Here is an 18890-nt window from a genome sequence, read left to right as displayed (position 1 = left end):
GGAGAAGCTCACCTTACTCAGAGAAAGGGCTTTGAACGCCTTCCTTGTAAGAAAGGCAATATATTTCAGCTAAGAAATAGATGTTTGGAGAAAGTCATAATGCTGTTTTTTCATAGTTGGATTTTTATCTGAATTCTGGTGTGTTTTTCACTGAACATGAAACTAAAACATGAGCCATTTCACTGAAAGAAAAAAGTATCGAGGAAGTCAGCTTCACAATTTCTTAAAATGGAATCTATTCTACAGTTGTTCTTTTTTAAAATAACTCCAATTTCATACTTTCCAATCAGCAGTATTTTCATGAAATAGCTAACAAATGAAATAAAACTATTTATAAATATGAAGACAAATACACTGGTTCCACTTGCCTTGTTAAATTAGCTTCCAAACAAAGTGGTTTCAGTACTCTTGGTTGAAGAAATTATTAATGATTAATCAGGATTTCTGGAAAGGAGCAAGACTTGAACTGTGTCATTAATGAGTTTGATTTTGTCATTTGAAAGGGCTTGAGTGAAGGAATAACAGAAGTGTGAAAGACATGGGTTGGGCTAGGTCCTTGATGGGTGGGAGATGGCAGGAAGGTTTTCCAATTTAAGTGAGGCCTGATTTGGAGGCCATCGAAAACTGGGCAGAGGCAGTGCATTTGATGCATCAGAAAATGTGGGAAACTATTGGCAAAATTGAAGAATGATGAAAACAATATTTAAGAAAGGCTACCTGTGCAGTGGTGAGCGGAAGAAGCTGCAGTGGTGATTCTTTGGACAGCAGGTCAGTGAGGAGTGTATGTGGTCAGGCAGGATAGACAGGTGCTTTCAAATCAGAAAAGCCTAGCCTCTCTGAGGCTTCTTTTTCTGTGTCATTGTTTTCAAGGCACTTGGTCAGTAATCATTTGCTAGCAAGTGATTGAAAATTAAATCTAGGTTTAAAAACAGAATTTTTAAAACTGGACAATTACTGGATTGACTTCCAAAGCTAAGGGAGAGCTGAGTAGCCACCTGTTGGGAAAACAAGAACTGAGGCAGCTGGGGCTGGGGGCAGTGGTATTCAAGAAATGGAACTAGAGATTTAAAACCTGTGGGAACTCTTTTCCTCTCTGAGGAAGAGCAGGGTGCAGGGTGGTTTCCACTATGGAGTAATGAAGGTGGGTACTGGTGACTGTGCCCACTCACCTGTTCCTAGTTCCTTCACCAGCAAGAACAGACTCTTCCCTTAGCTACAGTTATTAAATTCTGAGAAAAGAATTTATGAGCTAGCTTGTGATCTTAGGCAGGTTCCCTAACCTTCTGTGTCTCATGTCCTCATCTGATAGATGAGCAAAATATTAGGACCTATGTCATAGGGTTGTTGTGAGGATTGAATGCCTTAAAATAGTTACAACATTTGAAATAGTTGCCAGTGCAAAGCTGTTGTTGTTGTTGTTGTTGTTGTTGTGTCATTGTTTTCAGGGCAGTCCTGGACCATCCCTCTGGCAGGAGTGTGTGGTTTCGTAGTTGACCTAAACATGCCTGGGAGGAGGGGTAAGGGCACTACCATTAGTACTGTGCAAATGGATGGGGAAGGAGCCATGTCCCAAAAGATGATGAGGGAAAGACAGGGGTTGTTAGGCAGACAAAAATAATAGCTTTCCTCCATTTCTCATTTGTAAAAGCTTTACTGTTGGTTTGCAATGCTACTGTGAGAATTAATAAAAATGTATATAAAGTGAATGTCACATGGCAGGCCTTTCTTAAGATAGCTATATAGTCTGCACATGAATTAAACCAAGGCGTGGGCTGGATACCAGTAATGAGAAATAATGAAATGAATATTTGGAAGGAAAATCACATGGACTTGGATTGGTTTGTGGATTGTGTTGATGGTGGACAGGCGCTGTCACGTCAGATGTTTTACCTTTTGGCTGCATCTTACAACAAAGAGCAGTCATATACATAGACATTCACGTTAAAAATAGAAGTTTTGTTAGTTCCTTCCATCCGTGGGAGGGTTCCCCTGTGTGTGGGAGGTATATCCTGCAGTCTCTCCAGCTGGGTGCTCCTCAGTCCATGCTAATAGAGACCAAGATCTCAGCATCCTGAAGGTCCTCTAGGACCCTGGGTTATGCTTCCTTCAATCACAATGACCTCTTCAGTCATCAGTTCCCAGCACGGCAAGCAGTGTGCATGGCTGGCCAAAGAGATACTGCTAATCCAACGGGTTTGTGGGAGAGGAGTCTCTATCTTTATGAGGCTAAGAGGGTATTGTGGTTCTTACCAGTGCTACCAGATAATCCAGTCATTTACTCTTTTCTCCATACAAACATTCACGCTATTTAAAATCTAAATCCAACATTTATATCATCATGTTACCTTGTTCATAATTTGGGGTCTATAAGGCTTCCACTAATTAAATTATTACTATAGTGATTGTTTTTTTTTTTTTTTAAATCCATTATATGGTGAATTGAGAAGGTGAATCAGGTGTAAGAAAGATAATCCCAGACCTTCTCCAGGCTCAGAAATGTAAGAGAGGCATGAGTCAGGGATAATTCCAGGTTTTTAAAGCTTCAGCTAAGAAGCAGAAAAATATGTTTTCATTTCAAATTCTTTGGAATGTGCAAATAAGGAAGCACTCAAAGATCTTTTTGTGTGTGCTGTCCTCAAAATGAGCAAGAAAAACAACAAATAACAGCAAAACTTAGCATTGTGACATTGCTCTGAGAAAACTTTGTGAAAGGAGGAGATGTGTAAAGATTGACTGACATAGATTATCCCTGCAGGAAAGAAAAGGCCTAGGAAGAGAAAGAGGCAGAGAAAATTGAACTTTTGATTTATCCTACAAGAGCACAGCAGACCGGAGGGAATTAAAGGGAGGAAGTCAGGAACAAAACAGGAAAGGTAAAATGTAGGGGGTAGAAAGAGAAGCTTCTATAACACAGGAGATTGTGAGATATCTTTGTCTTAAGATGATAGAAACAGGGAGGGCGACAAAACAGAAGAGTATGGAGAACAAACTGAGGGTTATGGGAGGGATTGTGGGAGGGGGGATGGGCTAAATGGGTGAGGGGCACTAAGAAATCTACTCCTGAAATCATTGTTGCACTATATGCTAACTAATTTGGATGTAAATTTCAAAATAAATAAATAAATAAATAAATCATAAAATTAAATAAAAAGATGATACTCTGTAATGTGTGGAAAAGTGTGAGAGTGTTTTTTTTTTTAAGTTTATGATTTATTTTTGAGACAGCAAGGGCGAGAGTGGTGGAGGGGCAGAGAGAGAGGGAGAGAGAGAATCCCGAGCAGGCTCTGCACTGTGTGCTCAGAGCCCGACCTGGGACTTGACTCACTAACCATAAGATCATGACTTGAGCTGAAATTAAGAGTCCAACACTTACCAACTGAGCCACCCAGGCACCCCAAAGAGAGGGGTTCTCATTTCAGGGTCATTTATTTGACCTCCTGTTAGGTGTTTATGGCATTCATTGACCAGAGCTTATACCTAACTTTATTATTTCTTTATAGTCTTAATAATCCCTGGGGCTGCCATATGTACATACCCTCCCAAACACATACCTGTGTATATATGTATAAATATTATAACTCCTTTAGAGAAGAAAGAAGCAGTTCTGGTCACACCCATTTGCGGTGTGTGCCTACGGAATGTATACCTCATTTACTCCTATATCAGTTCATGTTAACTTTATTATTAATGAATTGGTTCACTCTGCCCTTTGAGTCTGCTAAATTAGCTAATTGTATTGATCAAATGAATTCATAATCACCAGTCACCATCCTGGTTAATTAATAGCAACAGAAGCAGTGGCAGTAACAACTTCTGCCTCTCTAGTGTCTTACAATTTACAAAGTGCTCTCACAGATTTATCTTATTTGATAAATGAGCTTGCAATGCATGTAGCATACACTCAACCAGACTTTTGGCAAACAAAATGCCATATTTAAGCGGGGGCATCTCTTTTCTCACAACCACAGAGAACGACCTCTGTTCTCAGGCCCATTTCAATAAAAAATTTATGGAGACACAAAGAAAGCACTCTAGCATCCAAAATGACAGTGGTCTACCCACTGAGTATTGGAATATGCTGAAATAAAACAGGCTCCATTGGTACGTAAGATTGATTGGAAGGATTTCTATGAAATAGGAGGGTGTGGTTCATTTTTGCTTTAAAAATGTTGAACATATTTAGCACTTAGTGTTTTTGTGATTAATTTATGGCTGATAATTATTTTTAAAACAGTTTTTGGTTTCATGTTTGTCTTACAGTTTTGCTGGGGGTTCATTGACAAAAATGGTATATATTTATGGTGTACAATTTTATGAGCTTTGACTTACATATACACTGTTAAACCATCACCACAATAGAGATAATAAATATACCCATCACCCCAAAAGTGATGCCCCTTTGTAGTTCACTTTCCAAGCCCCTGCTCCCCGGACAGCCACTAATGTGTCTTCCATCATGACAGGTTAGTTTGCATTTTCTAGAGTTTTATAAAATACAGTGATGTAGTGGGTACTCTTTTTAACTTGAGATCCATCCATGTTGTTAATGTATATAAATAGTTCTTTGCTTTTTATTGTTGAGTTGTATTTCATTGTATGGATAGTGTGTGATTTGTTTGTTCATTCACCTGTTAATGGACATTTGTGGGGGGTTTTTTTTGTTTTTATTTTTGTTTTTGCTTTTTCCTAACTTCAGGCTCTTGCAAATCTGTTATGAACATTTATGTACTATCTGTGTATGGCTATCTTCCTGCAGTTATGTTGGGTAAATACTTAAGAGTGGGATGGCCAGATCATATAACAAGTGTATGTTTATTTAAGAAAGTGCAGTACTGTTTTCTGAAATGGAAATCAAGCAGATTGTTTACAAAACAAACATTTCTTCAACATAAACTTAAACTTGCACTGTTTAGGACACTTGATTCCCCACGGGGGTGGGAGGAAGGGTACTGTTTAAACTAGTTAAGGGGCACCTGGGTGGCTCAGTTGGTTGAGCGTCTGACTTTGGCTCAGGTCATGATCTCGCAGTTCGTGAGTTCGAGCCCTGCGTTGGGCTCTGTGCTGACAGCTCAGAGCCTGGAGCCTGCTTCGGATTCTGTGTCTCCCTCTCTCTCTGCCCCTTCCCCGCTCATGCTCTGTCTCTCTTTGTCTCTCAAAAATGAATAAATGTTAAAAAAAATTTTAAATTAGTTAATGAAAATGAGTCTTGATCGAGCCCATAATGTTTTAGAATTTCTGATTGACAAACTCAGGTTTATTCCAATAGATTTTTTTCAAGTTATTTAGAGCTGATATGCCAAATATAATCTCATTATCCATTTGAGGCATCCATTCATTGCCTGGGCTGTAGCACAAATATGTCATTCACTTGTCCTGCTTCTGCCCTTGTTTATATTGAAGTTAATGGAAAGATCTTTACTAAAATTATTCAAGTTAGGATTTTCATTATATGGAGACTTTAGTTATAAATACAGATTAACTGAAACCAGAAATCTCAGAAAAAAGATTTATTTCTAGAAATATTTATGCCTTTCCTTAGAATGAGGAAGTAACCAAGTTTGACATATAGAACATACAGAGAATTGAATGTGAATTTAGAGATACCTGTTCCCAGTCCTCCTCTCCTACTTTTTAGGAGTTTCTTCCTTTAACATGAATGGCATGGAACAGTCATTTTTCCTTTAACAATAGCTATCATCCCATACCATACATGGAACCAGCAACCCTGCCCCTTCCCACATTACTGGAAATTTGGGGGTCTGTGTTTCTCCTCCTCATCTTTTGCTTTGAGTCCCTGCTTTTACCAAGCTCTTGATTTCCTCTATGTCTTGCTTCCTTCAGCTAGTCTGCTCTGTCTGCCCCACACCAACACAAATATGGAACAGCCTGCTTTTGTGCAATCCCACGTAATACGAATACGAGGCTCTTGCAGTTAACGGAATAGTATCACAGGTTTGGGGGCATGGAGGACCTAAGAGGTGAAGGCAAGGGATTATATCACAGTGCAGCAAATAAGAGACAAGAGTAGTCCTTCTCAAACCTGAAGTGTACGTCGATCATGTGGGGATCCTGTTAAAATACAGTATATTGGGGGTGGGCCTGAGATTCTGCATTTCTACCTAGCTCCCGGATGATGCTGCTGCTGCTAGTGTAACTACATGTTTAGAACCACTGGCCTGGAACAGTCTAACTCTGCTTATTTTTATTCTCTGCTACGCTGGCATTAAAAACGTATGGGAGACCTCAGGCGTCCTGCTAGCATTAAGAAAAAAAAAGGTTTTATAAGGTATGAGGGAAGGTAAAAAAGAAAAAAAAGTCTCTTATTTCTTCAGCTTCTACCCGTGACTTACCCATCATAGCTCTAGCTACTTGGAGGTTCTGTTTAACTAGATTATAAAAACAATATGCATGATAATGAGTAGTCCCCAAATAATATAAAAGAAGTGACCTTGACGGAATCAGGGACTCACCAGTAGTGAGCTTTGAGGGGTGGATATTGCCAACTCCAAGCATAACCCCACAGGGGCTCGCTCAAATTATGTGAAAGGAAAAAGCCCTAGATTAGTGTAATGGTTAAGGGTAGGGGCTGGACAAAGCATAAGAGACTCTTGAAAACTGAGAACAAACTGAGGGTTGTTGGGGGGTGGGAGGGAGGGGAGGGTGGGTGATGGGTATTGAGGAGGGCACCTTTTGGGATGAGCACTGGGTGTTGTATGGAAACCAATGTGACAATAAACTTCATATATTGAAAAAAAAAAAAAAAAAAGGTAGGGGCTGGAGCCAGAGTGCCTGGGTTAGCATCTTATCTGCACTGATTACCAGCTCTGTGGTCTTGGCAAAGCAACTGCATACAGCATATAATGGCATATAGGGCATATAATGGCTCCCACTAGAGTTGTGTGGTGTACAATCTGCACAGCTGTATGTATAGCCCTGGATCTTAGGCACCTCTGTAAATTATTCTCTGTCTCAGGGCCCCTGGGTAACTCCGAAGCATCCGACTTTGGCTCAGGTCATGATCTCGCAGTTTGTGAGTTCGAGCCCCATGTCGGGCTCTGTGCTGACAGTTCAGAGCCTGGAGCCTGCTTCAGATCTGTCTCTCTCTCTCTCTCTCTCTCTCTCTCTCTCTCTCTCTCTCTGTCCCTCCCCCACTCACGCTCTGTCTCTCTCTGCTTTGGAAATAAACATTAAAAAAATTATAAATTATTCTCTGTCTCTTTTTCCTTACTTGTAAATGGAGATAATAACTACCTACCCCATAGAATTGGGGAGAGTTTTATTTTTTTTTAATTTTTTCTTAGGAAATTGCTTTTTTATTTAAGTAAATGATTGACTTTAATTTTTTTTATTTTTTATTTTTTTTATTTTTTAAATTATTTATTTATTTATTTATTTTTTATTTTTTCAATATATGAAATTTATTGTCAAATTGGTTTCCATACAACACTCAGTGCTCATCCCAAAAGGTGCCCTCCTCAATACCCATCACCCACCCTCCCCTCCCAATTGGGGAGAGTTTTAAATGGTTTTGTACTTATGAAGTGTTTAGAACAGAAGCTGGCTGGCATATAGTAAACATTCAGTAAATGCCATGTTGTCATTAATTTTCTTTAAAATTTAGGCAAAAGGGTAGTAGGGATTTCCACAAAGCACAGGAATTTTCTTTTGAAAGAACTAGGGTATAGGAAATAGAGAAGATTAGAGAGAAAAGAATATTTGATATATACCCTTATTATTAATACAACTCTACTAAAAATTAATAAAACAAAATACTAGACAATAATTTTGATTCCAAACCTCCAGTTTCAAGCCTCTGAAGTCCGAATGAGAGACAGTCTCTTTGCCTAGGAAGAAATTGGGTCAGGATTAAGAACAGTAGAAATAGCTAAAGGAGAGACATGTGGGAAGGCTTTTGTTCAACATTATTCAACAAGTATTTATTGAACACAAATGATAGGTGCCAGAGATATAGTGAGGAATGAGGTTACACGGTCTTGCCCTCTGAAACTTATTTATTATTCAGCCAGAAAGACAGACAAGAAAACAAGCAATTACAGTGTGATAAGTGCTGTTGCAGAAAGGACAGGGTGATTTGAGGGCAAGCATTTTCTGTTTCAGCCTAGGGTTTGCTGTATTTTTCTGAAAATTTTGAAGGGATGTGTTTCAAAACGTTTTAATGGTAACAATTGAAATAGAGGTAAATTGTGCCTGTAGAACACTCACATTCTAAGATTTCCCATGGGGTCATGCTCCTCTCTGGCCAACTCTGGGTAGGGCATGTGACTGCCCAGGTCTACCCTCCCTCCACACTTACACCCTTGGGATTCCTTCACGTCCCACATGCCAAGGAACAGATTGGGAAGAGGACACATATGATAATTTCCTGTTGCAATGAAAGGTGGTTTGGGTTAACCTGGTGAGGATCCTGTCAAGGTAACAGACTGTCTGTTCTATGTCAATGAGACCCCAGAGAAGACAGGGAAATGACCAGAGATTCCTGAAGAAACATGGCAAATTAGCTTCACTCTTAGACTTTGTCCTCATATTCCTTCTCTCTTGGACCTGGTCTTTGTATCTCCCTTTTTGCTCCAGAATTCAGGTTGAGTATCTCTAGTGCAAGAAGGGATATGCTATGACTTGCCTCTCCACCTCAGCCCAGCTCCATGTCCTGGCCATGAGCAGACTGTTACCCACCCCCCCCCCCCAACTTGATCCACATCAACCTCATTTCATTTAGAAAAGGCTTCACAGCACTATGACTTAAGACTGCACCCATAGATGCTCTCAAGTATTGATCAATTCATCAGTCATACAAAGAACCTTTTCTATAGCTTTTAAGGAACTACTACTGAGACTATATCTATTACAGGCATATCCCAGACATGTTGCAGGTTGGGTTCCAGACTACTGCAATAAAGTGAATATCACAATAAAGTGGGTCAAATGGAAGTTTTGGTCTCCTGGTGCATGTAAAAGTTATGTTGAGGGACATCTGAGTGACTCAGTCGGTGAAGCGTCTGGCTTCAGCTCAGATCATGATCTTACAGTTTATGAGCTCAAGTCCCAAGTCAGGCTCTCTGCTGTCAGTGCAGAGCCTGCTTCAGATCCTCTGTCCTCTCTATCTGCCCCTCCCCTGCTTATGCTCCTCTGTCTCTCAAAAATAAATTTAAAAAGTTATGTTTACACTATAATCTATTAAATGTGTAGTAACAATGTTTAAAAATTGTGAAAACCTTAATTTGAAAATGCTTTATTGCTAAAAACTACTAACCAAATGAGCTCTCATAGGTCATAATTTTTTTACTGCTGGAGGGTCTTGCCTCAGTGTGAGGCTGCTGACGGATCAGGGTGGTGGTTGCTGAAGGTTGGGGTGGCTGTGGCAATCTCTTAAGATAAGACAATAATGAAGTCTGCCTCATTGATTGATGCTTTCATGAGTAATTTCTCTGTAGCCTGTGATGCTGTTTGATAGCATTTTACCCACAGTAGAACTTCTTTCAAAATTGGAATCTCCTCCAGTCCTGTTGCTGCTTCATCAACTAAGTTCATGTCATATTCTAATCCTTTGTTGTCATTTCAGTAGCCTTCAGAGAGTTTTCAAGGAGGAAAGTCTATCAAGAAACCACTTTCTTTGCTCATCCATAAGAAGCACCTCCCCATGTGTTAAAATGTTACCATGACATTGCAGCAAATTAGTCACATCTTCAGTCTCCAGTTCTCATTCTAGTTCTCTTGCTATTTCTACCACATCTGTAGTCAGAACACATACAACCTTTATTGATTAAGTTTTCTGTCTTATATGGGCATGGTTCATGGCACCCTAAAACAATTACAATAGTCACCTCAAAGGTCACTTGATCACAGGGGCGTCTGGGTGGCTTAGTCCGTTAAGCATCCTACTTCAGCTCAGGTCATGATCTCACTGTCCGTGAGTTCGAGCCCCATGTTGGGCTCTGTGCTGTCAGTTCAGAGCCTGGAGCCTGCTTCGGACTCTGTGTCTCCCTTGCTCTCTGCACCGCCCTCGCCCCCCATTTATTCTCTGTCTCAAAAAATGAATAAACGTTAAAAAATATTTTTTAAAAAGGTCACTGATCACAGATCACCATAACAATACGTTAATGATGAAAAAGCTTTGAAATATGGGGCGGGGGGGGGGGGGATTACCAAAATGTGACACAGAGATGTAAAGTAAGCAAATGCTATTGGAGAAATGGTGCTGATAGACTTGCTTTGATGGAGGGTTGCTACAAATCTTCATATGCAATATCTGTAAAACACACACACACACACACACACACACGCACGCACACACAGTATCTGAGAAGTGCAATACAGTGGAATACAATAGAATGGGGCATGCCTGTATGATACTCAGTAAAGATCAGTGTGATTTCTTCCAGAATTTATTACCAGGCAGGAGATGGTCTCTGGAAAGAATGATATAGATAGTCACAGCTGTGAAGCCACCTGCCTCAGCTGCAAGGGAGTTCAGAGCTAAATTTAGTACTCAGGAAGAGGATTATATCACCCTCAGTTTTCTTTTTTCCTATTAACTTAGATCTCTGTTTTAATTTAACTTCCCTGTGTATATATGTATGTGCCTTTTCTATAAGAAGACTGGATTCCATTATGAAAGTAGGAAAGTTGTAAATTATACATTTATTTTTAAAATAGTAATATGTTTGATAATGTCTCTACCATTTTTCAAGTCATCCAGGCCCAAATCTTATAATCTTCTCTTTTCCTCTCCAATCCCAAAGCTATGTCACATCAATTTTTCTCTAGAAAGTCCTTATAGCCATTTTTTCTCTCCATTGCCATTGCTCCCACTGACATTTAGACTCTTATTATATTATGCTTAGACTATTACATCATTCTCTCATCACACTCTTAAGTGTGTCCCCTTAAATCTAGCCTCAGTATCCACATTCAGTAAGTGCTCATTTCATCATGCCACTCCTATGCTCAAAAACTTACAATGATTCTCTATTTCTTTGCTAAATTTTGTCTTCATTGCCATATCCTTGGGCCATAATTTCTTGCTTGTTTGATCTTTCTTCCTTTAACTTCTTTTTTTTTATTACCTTGTTTTTTTTTTTATTATTTTTTAAAATTTACATCCAAATTAGTTAGCATATGGTGCAACAATGATTTCAGGAGTAGATTCCTTAGTGCCCCTGACCCATTTAGCCCATCCCACCTCCCACAACCCCTCCCATAACCCTCAGTTTGTTCTCCATATTTATGAGTCTCTTCTGTTTTGTCTCCCTCCCTGTTTTTATATTATTTTTGTTTCCCTTCACTTATGTTCATCTGTTTTGTCTCTTAAAGTCCTCATATGAGTGAAGTCATATGATTTTTGTCTTTCTCTGACTAAGCATTTCACTTAGCATAATACCCTCCAGTTACATCCATGTGGTTGCAAATGGTAAGATTTCATTCTTTTTGACTGCTGAGTAATACTCCATTGTATATATATACCACATCTGCTTTATCCATTCATCCATCGATGGACATTTGGACTCTTTCCATACTTTGGCTATTGTTGATAGTGCTGCTATAAACACGGGGGTGCATGGGTCCCTTCAAAACAGTACACCTGTGTCCCTTGGATAAATGCCTAGTAGTGCAATAGCTGGGTCATAGGGTAGTTCTATTTTTAGTTTTTTGAGGAACCTCCATACTGTTTTCCTGAGTGGCTGCACCAGTTTGCATTCCCACCAGCAGCACGAAAGAGATCCTCTTTCTCCACATCCTTGCCAACATCTGTTATTGCCTGAGTTGTTAATGTTAGCCATTCTGACAGGTGTAACTTCCTTTAACTTCTATTATCCAAACTCCATTTTTGTTTAGCTTGTTGCTTCACTGCCCAATGCCTGTCTCTAAACCTTTGCTCATGCTGCTGTCACTAAGGATGCTTGTTTTCTCTCTTCCCTTTCCCAATTGAGATGCTGTTCTCCTTTTCTTCCTTCCTTCCTTCCTTCCTTCCTTCCTTCCTTCCTTCCTTCCTTCACAGTATTATCTTAAGTGACATCAAAGTTTCTTTTAGGGAAAGAACAAACATTTGATAAGCTGGTTGAAGCGAAAAAATGGGGCTTTGAAGGCATGGGTCAGTAGCAGTAAGGCAGAAGAAAAATACCGGATGCCTCTGCATTAGAGACAGAATTGGGAAAGGGAGAGCACAGAGAAGAATAAACGGACGGGCCAAGCAACAGGTAGAATGCTTTAAGAACATGAGGTTTGAGGGGCGCCTGGGTGGCGCAGTCGGTTAAGCGTCTGACTTCAGCCAGGTCACGATCTCGCGGTCCGTGAGTTCGAGCCCCGCGTCGGGCTCTGGGCTGATGGCTCGGAGCCTGGAGCCTGTTTCCGATTCTGTGTCTCCCTCTCTCTCTGCCCCTCCCCCGTTCATGCTCTGTCTCTCTCTGTCCCAAAAATAAATAAACGTTGAAAAAAAAAATTAAAAAAAGAACATGAGGTTTGATATTCATTTTGAAATTATTTCCTTTGCTGTAATGGAAGCTCCCTCTTCCATTTTCCCCAAACTTCCTTTGATTAGCTCTCTACATATAAGCCTAGTATGAGGGTTTCCTGATAGAAACCACAGAAAAGAGTTATTTCACATTTGATTGAATGTAGAATATAACATGTTTTCTCTCTCTCTCTCTCTCTTTTTAATGTTTTTTTTTTTTATTTTTGAGAGAGACAGCGTGAGTAGAGGAGGGGCAGAAAGAAAGGGAGACACAGAATATGAAGCAGGCTCCAGGCTCTGAACTGTCAGCACAGAGCCCCACATGGTGCTCGAACTCACGAACTGTGAGATCATGACCTGAGCCGAAGTCAGACACCCGACTGACTGAGCCACCCAGATGCCCCAGGAACATTTGTTTTCTCTTGAGCTAGATTGTAAGTTCTTTAGGCATTCAGAATTCTTCACAGGGCCAAACTGCCCAAAGCTGGGCAGTCACATACCCAACTTACCAATGATGAAACTTGCCCTCAAGTAGATGGGATGAGTAATTCTCAGGAACATTTATAACTGGCACAGTGAAGAACTTACCCACGTGTAAGAGGAATGCAGATTGTTGTAAAATCTTTTTAGGAAATGAGTTAAAACATTTTCTTTTATAGAGGAGGTTTGCAAACTTTCTCTGTAAAGGGCCAGATAAAAATATTTTGGCTTGGTTGGCAATAATGTGTTTGTCATAACTACTCAAATTTGCCCTTGTAATGTGAAAGCAGCCATACACAATAGATTAAAAAATGACCATGAATGTGTTTCAGTAAAACTTTATGGACACTGAAATCTGAGTTTCCTATATTTTTCATGTCTCATGGAATGTTCTTCTTCTTTTCATACTGCACAGCAACTTAAAAAAATAAAAACCATTCTTCGTTGGTGGGCTGTATAAAAACAGCTAGTGGGCTGGGCCTTGGTGGGTAAATACTAATTTAGAGACTCTATCTTACCTGCTTATGTACTTTACAAAGTAAATTCTTATTTTTATTTATTTTTATTTTTTTAAGTTTATTTACCTAGAGAGAGAGAGAGCAAGGGTGGGGCGGAGAGAGAGGGAGAGAGAGAATCCCAAGTGGGCTCCAGGCTGTCACTGCAGAGCCAGACAAGGGGCTGGATTTCATGACCATGAGATCATGACCTGAGCCGAAATCAAGAATCAGATTCTTAACCTACTAAGTCCCCCAGGCCTCCCAGTAAGCTCTTATTTTGAAAAATCTACATTCTGCTCTGGGAATCCCATGTATAGTTTTGTTTGAAAATACAGTTTCCCTGCTTAGAAAGAGTTTGAGAGCTCTTGATAATAATTTTACACCATCATCAAATGGTTTTATTTCCCTTGATTTATTATCAGGACTATGATGTGTGCATCTCTGCTAGCAACTATAAATGACTCGAACACATGGGTCGAGAGAACACATGTAGGGTGTGAATACCCAGGCATTTGTATATTAGATGGCTAAATCACAGAGACTGGGCCTTTTCCCAAATGTTTAGAACAGTTGGAGATGGTTTCAATTAACTACTAAAATGTACACCCATTTGTATCTTTGCCAGTGTTGGAGTACTTAAAATGTATCTACATTAAATTTGTGCAACATCCCTGAGCTCGGTATCTGGTGGCTGTAGGGATGTTATATAAGTTTTTAAACCAAAATTCAAAAGAATATTTTGGCTTCAGACTGAAAATAATGCAAGATTGTTGCTTTCTTATAGAAATTCCTAAAGTCAGAGCCTGACTTGCCTAGGGAAGAAATTCATAATTCAGTAGACCCTGTTAGTTTTTCTGAAGCCCAGAAAAGCTTGGATTTAACTCATCTACTTATACCCATCAAATTTTTATTTTGCATTTTTCCCACTGGGGGTCATTTAGCTCTAAAATCTCATTAACCATTTTCATAAAGATATCACAATATACTGAAGGGATTATTGTAAGCATTAAAAAAACCCATTCTGATCATTCATTTTGCATTGATTATACCCCTGACTCACCATGGTTACAACACATTCTGTTCTAAATTTGTCCAAAAGGCCTAGAGAAAAACTGAAGATAGAAAAAGATAATGATACCAGGAAAGTGAAAATACACTTCAGTAAACGCATGGAAAAGAGGCATAGGTATTATCACACCAAAGAAATGTAAATGTACTGGGTCCCTCAGTGGAACTAAATATGACATGATTCATAATCTGATTGCCTGCAGTATATATCAATACGATTTCCCTTCTTTTTTAAAAATTGTTTATTTATTATTGAGAGAGTGCAAGCAGGGTAGGGGCACAGAGAGAGGGGGGACAGGATCCAAAGCAGGCTCTGTGCTGACAGCTGCGAGCTGATGTGGGGCTTGAATTCACAAACCTTGAGATCATGACCTAAGCCGAAGTCAGATGCTCAACCAACTGAGCCACCAGGTGCCCCTGATTTCCCTTCTTAGGGCTGTATTGGATTGTATTTGGAAAATATATCAATTTCATCTAGTGTTAATGTTTTTTTCTACCATGAGTAACATTTCATCTTTTTGCGTTAAATAAAAATGTGTGCAGTTCATATCACATTAAGTTAACCAAAAGAGTAAACAAAATTTGTCTTAAAATTGTCTTTCTTCTAGATTGTTATGGTCCCTAGACTTTCCTCACACCATTACAGTGGTAAAACTATCAGAAGAATAGACTTTATCTTCTAGCAGTATACATTCAGATCTAGATATGTATGTGTAAAGTTGAGAGTAAGTGTTAATTAGAAAATCTGTGTTGATTTCCAAGAACTTAGAAGGAAATATAGTTTTTCAACTAGAAGCAAAGCTACCAGGATAGGCAGAAACAAAAGACAAGTTTGGGTCTTTGCTACGTGTATGTGTGATGGATAATTCGTGTCAGTTAATTTTTGAAAATTCAGTCAAACTGCTTTGTAAAAAGTAAAATTATAATTTGATGGGTTGACTTTTTCACCTTTTTCAAAGCAATTAGTTTTATGTTACTTAGCTACAACCTCTGTAACACAGTGATTGGAAGTGTAAGGTTATGAATGATCATAAATCAAAGAGAGAGAGAGAGAGAAAGGGAAGAGTGTTTGCTATTGACCCCTGGGAATGGTTGGATAATCTTTTCCCCTCGTGTCTAGTTTTCAATATTACAGTGACTATAAAATTCACTCAGTTGAAGAGGATGAGAATCAATTTTCAGTTTACAAGCTTGTCAAGCAGATTACCAAGCAGCTTGGGGGATTGTTTGTTTGTTTATATTTATGTTTTCAGGCAATGCTGGAATTATTTTTAATTGTACATAATTAGATTTAAGAGGTTTTATTTATTTATTTTTTTTCCATAAGGAGGTTTTATTTTTTAAAGAGGTTTTAAATATTAAAATCACAGTGCAATGCTTTTGATTTCTTCTTCCCAATCTCTACCCAGAGGCCTAAGTGGGATATGTGAGGAAAATTAATGTATTTAAACCTTAAAAATCACTTGAGAAATTCCTTTTTAGTTATTTCTCTATTCAGTCTTAGTCAAAGGCAGGGGTCAGCAGATTATGACTCATAGGTCAGATTCGGCCAGTCACTTGTTTCTGTAAGGCTCATGGGCTAAGAATGTTTTTATATTTTTAAATGGTTGAAAGTAATCAAAAGAAGAATAGTATTTTCCCCCAAATTTTTCCCTTGAAAAGAATATGAAATTCAAATTTCTGTGTTCATTCTAAAGTTTAATGGAACACGGTTATGCTAATTCATTAACAAATTAGTGCTTCTTTTACAAGGTAACAGCGAGTTACGTGATTGAGACAGAGACCTGATGTTCAGAAAGCCTAAAATATTTACTAACTTGCTCTGTGGAAAGGGTTTGCCAACCTCTATGCTAGGATAGTGTTGTCCACAAAGTGTGCACATAATTTAAACAAAGGACAAAGGGCGGAGCTGGGGCGGGCGGGGTTTGGGGAAGCCCAACTATTGACTGATAAGAACACAAATAAACTGATAATAGGCAAGTCTGTCTTACTGATCTGTAACAGCCTGGCCAAGATTGGCATTTGATGAAGGAAATTAGAGTGAAAGAGATTAGAGTTTATACTGTTTATTTCTGTTTATTTCTTGTATATAATGAGACTGGAATTGGTTTCAATTTGATCTGTGGAGTTTCACCTTTCTTGACTAGAACATGTACTGGCTCATTAACAACCACAATTATGAGTGAGGCTACTTTATAACCTGTAAAGAGTGATAGAGCTGTCGAGAATTAGATTATATTTTTAGTATACCTATCCATCAAGAGCATCTAATAAGTGGTCTCAGTCTTTTTTGATTGTGTGCTGTCAGCAGCAAAATTTATGAAACATAATTTCCACTCTTTTATTAAAAAACAATTTTATTAAGGTATGATTCACACACCATATATAATTTATCCAATTAAGATGTATAATTCAATAGTTTGTAGTATATTTGCAATCACTTGCAGAGTCAATTTTGAAACAATTTTATCACCTCACAAAGAAACTTCATATTCTTCAATTATCCCGTTTTCCCACTTCTCTCAGCCATATGCAACCACTAATGTACATTTTGTCAGTATAGATTTGCCTCTACTGGGCATTTGTTATAAATAGAATCATATGATATTTTGTCTTTTGTGACTGAATTCTTTCACCTAACATAACATCTTCAACATTCATCCACGTTATAGCATGTATCAGTACTTTGTTCCTTTCATGGCTGAATAATATTCCATCATAAGAATATATTACATTTTATTTATCCACTCATCAGCTGATGGACACTTGCACTGTTTCCACCTTTTGGCTATCATGAATAGTGCTGTCATAAACGAAAGTGTTTGAGGTTCTGTATGAATGTACAGTTGTCATCTCTTTTGGGCATATACTCTGTAGCAGAATTGTTAGGTCAAATGGTAACTTTATGTATAATTGTTGAAGGAACTACCGAAATGTTTTCCAAACTGGCTGCACTATCTTACATTTCCATTAGCAGTGTATGAGAGTTCAGCTTCTCCACATTCTCACAAACACTTGTATTATCTGACTTTTTAATTCTAACCATCCTGGTGGGTGTGAAATGGTATGTGGTTTTGTATGTGTTTATCATATTACTGATGATATTGAACGTCTTTTTCATGTGCTTATTGGCTATTTTATTTGGAGAAATCTATATTCAGATCTTTTGCCCATACACATTTTAAATTAGTTAAAATGACTATTAACCCATTTTATGAATATATTGTATAAATATATAAATTATGAATACATAAATGAAATCCAACTTATCAATCTTCATGGATCATGTCCTTGGTACTGTATCTAAAAGGCATCACCATATTTCAAAGTCATCTCAGTTTTCTTCTATGTTTCGTCTTGGAATTTTATAGTTTTGCATTTTAAATTTGGGTCTATAATCCATTTTGACTTAATTTTTGTGAGGGATGTAAGGTCTCTGTCCAAATTCATTTTGGAGCATGTGGATGTCACTTGTTCTGGTACTGTTTATTGAAGAGACTGTCTTGGCTTCATTGTATTACCTTTGCTCCTTTGCCAAAGAATAGTCAAGTACCCTTATGGGACGTCTTTTTATAGGCTCTGTATTCTATTCCACTGATCTATTTGTTTATTCTTTAGTCAGTACCACGCTGTCTTGATTACTGTAGCTTTATAGTAAGTTTTGAAGTTGGATAGCATCAGTCCTTCAACTTTGCTCTTCTTCAATATTTTGTTGGCTTTTATAGATTTTTTGCCTTCCCATATGAGATCTAGAATCACTTTGTTGATATCCCTTAAAAGAAACTTGTTAGTATTTTAACTGGGATTGCAGTGAATATATAGATCAAGTTTGGAAGAACTGACAACTTGACAATATTGAGTCTTCCTATCCATGAACATGTAATATCTCTCCATTTATATCGTTCTTTGATTTCATTAGAGTTTTATAGTTTTCATCATATAGATATTATATATATTTTGTTATATTTATACTGAAGTATTTCATTTTGGGGGGTACTAATGTAAATCATAATGTGTTTTAAATTTCACAATCTACTTTATTTTTGGTATGTAGGAAAACATTTGACTTTTGTATACTAATCGTGTATCCTACAACCTTGCTATAATTGCTTATTGATTCTGAGAGTTTTTTGGTCAATTCTTTGGGGTTTTCTACCAAGATGATTATGTCATCTATAATCAAAGGCATTTTCATGTCTTCTTTCCAAATCTGTATACCTTTTATTTCCTTTTCTTGCCTTATTGCATCAGCAAGGATTTTGGTATGATGTTGAAAAGATGTGACTTTGAACCAGATCTTGCCTTGAACCTGATCTTAGTAGGAAAGTTTCTAGTTCCTCACCATCAAATATGATGTTAGCTATAGGTTTTTTGTA

The sequence above is a fragment of the Herpailurus yagouaroundi genome, unplaced genomic scaffold (genome assembly GCF_014898765.1).
Source record: "Herpailurus yagouaroundi ecotype Mexico unplaced genomic scaffold, PumYag 100, whole genome shotgun sequence".
Taxonomy (NCBI): Eukaryota; Metazoa; Chordata; class Mammalia; order Carnivora; family Felidae; genus Herpailurus; species Herpailurus yagouaroundi.
The sequence above is the reverse complement of the archived record's forward strand: the minus strand, read 5'-3'. Positions refer to the sequence as shown.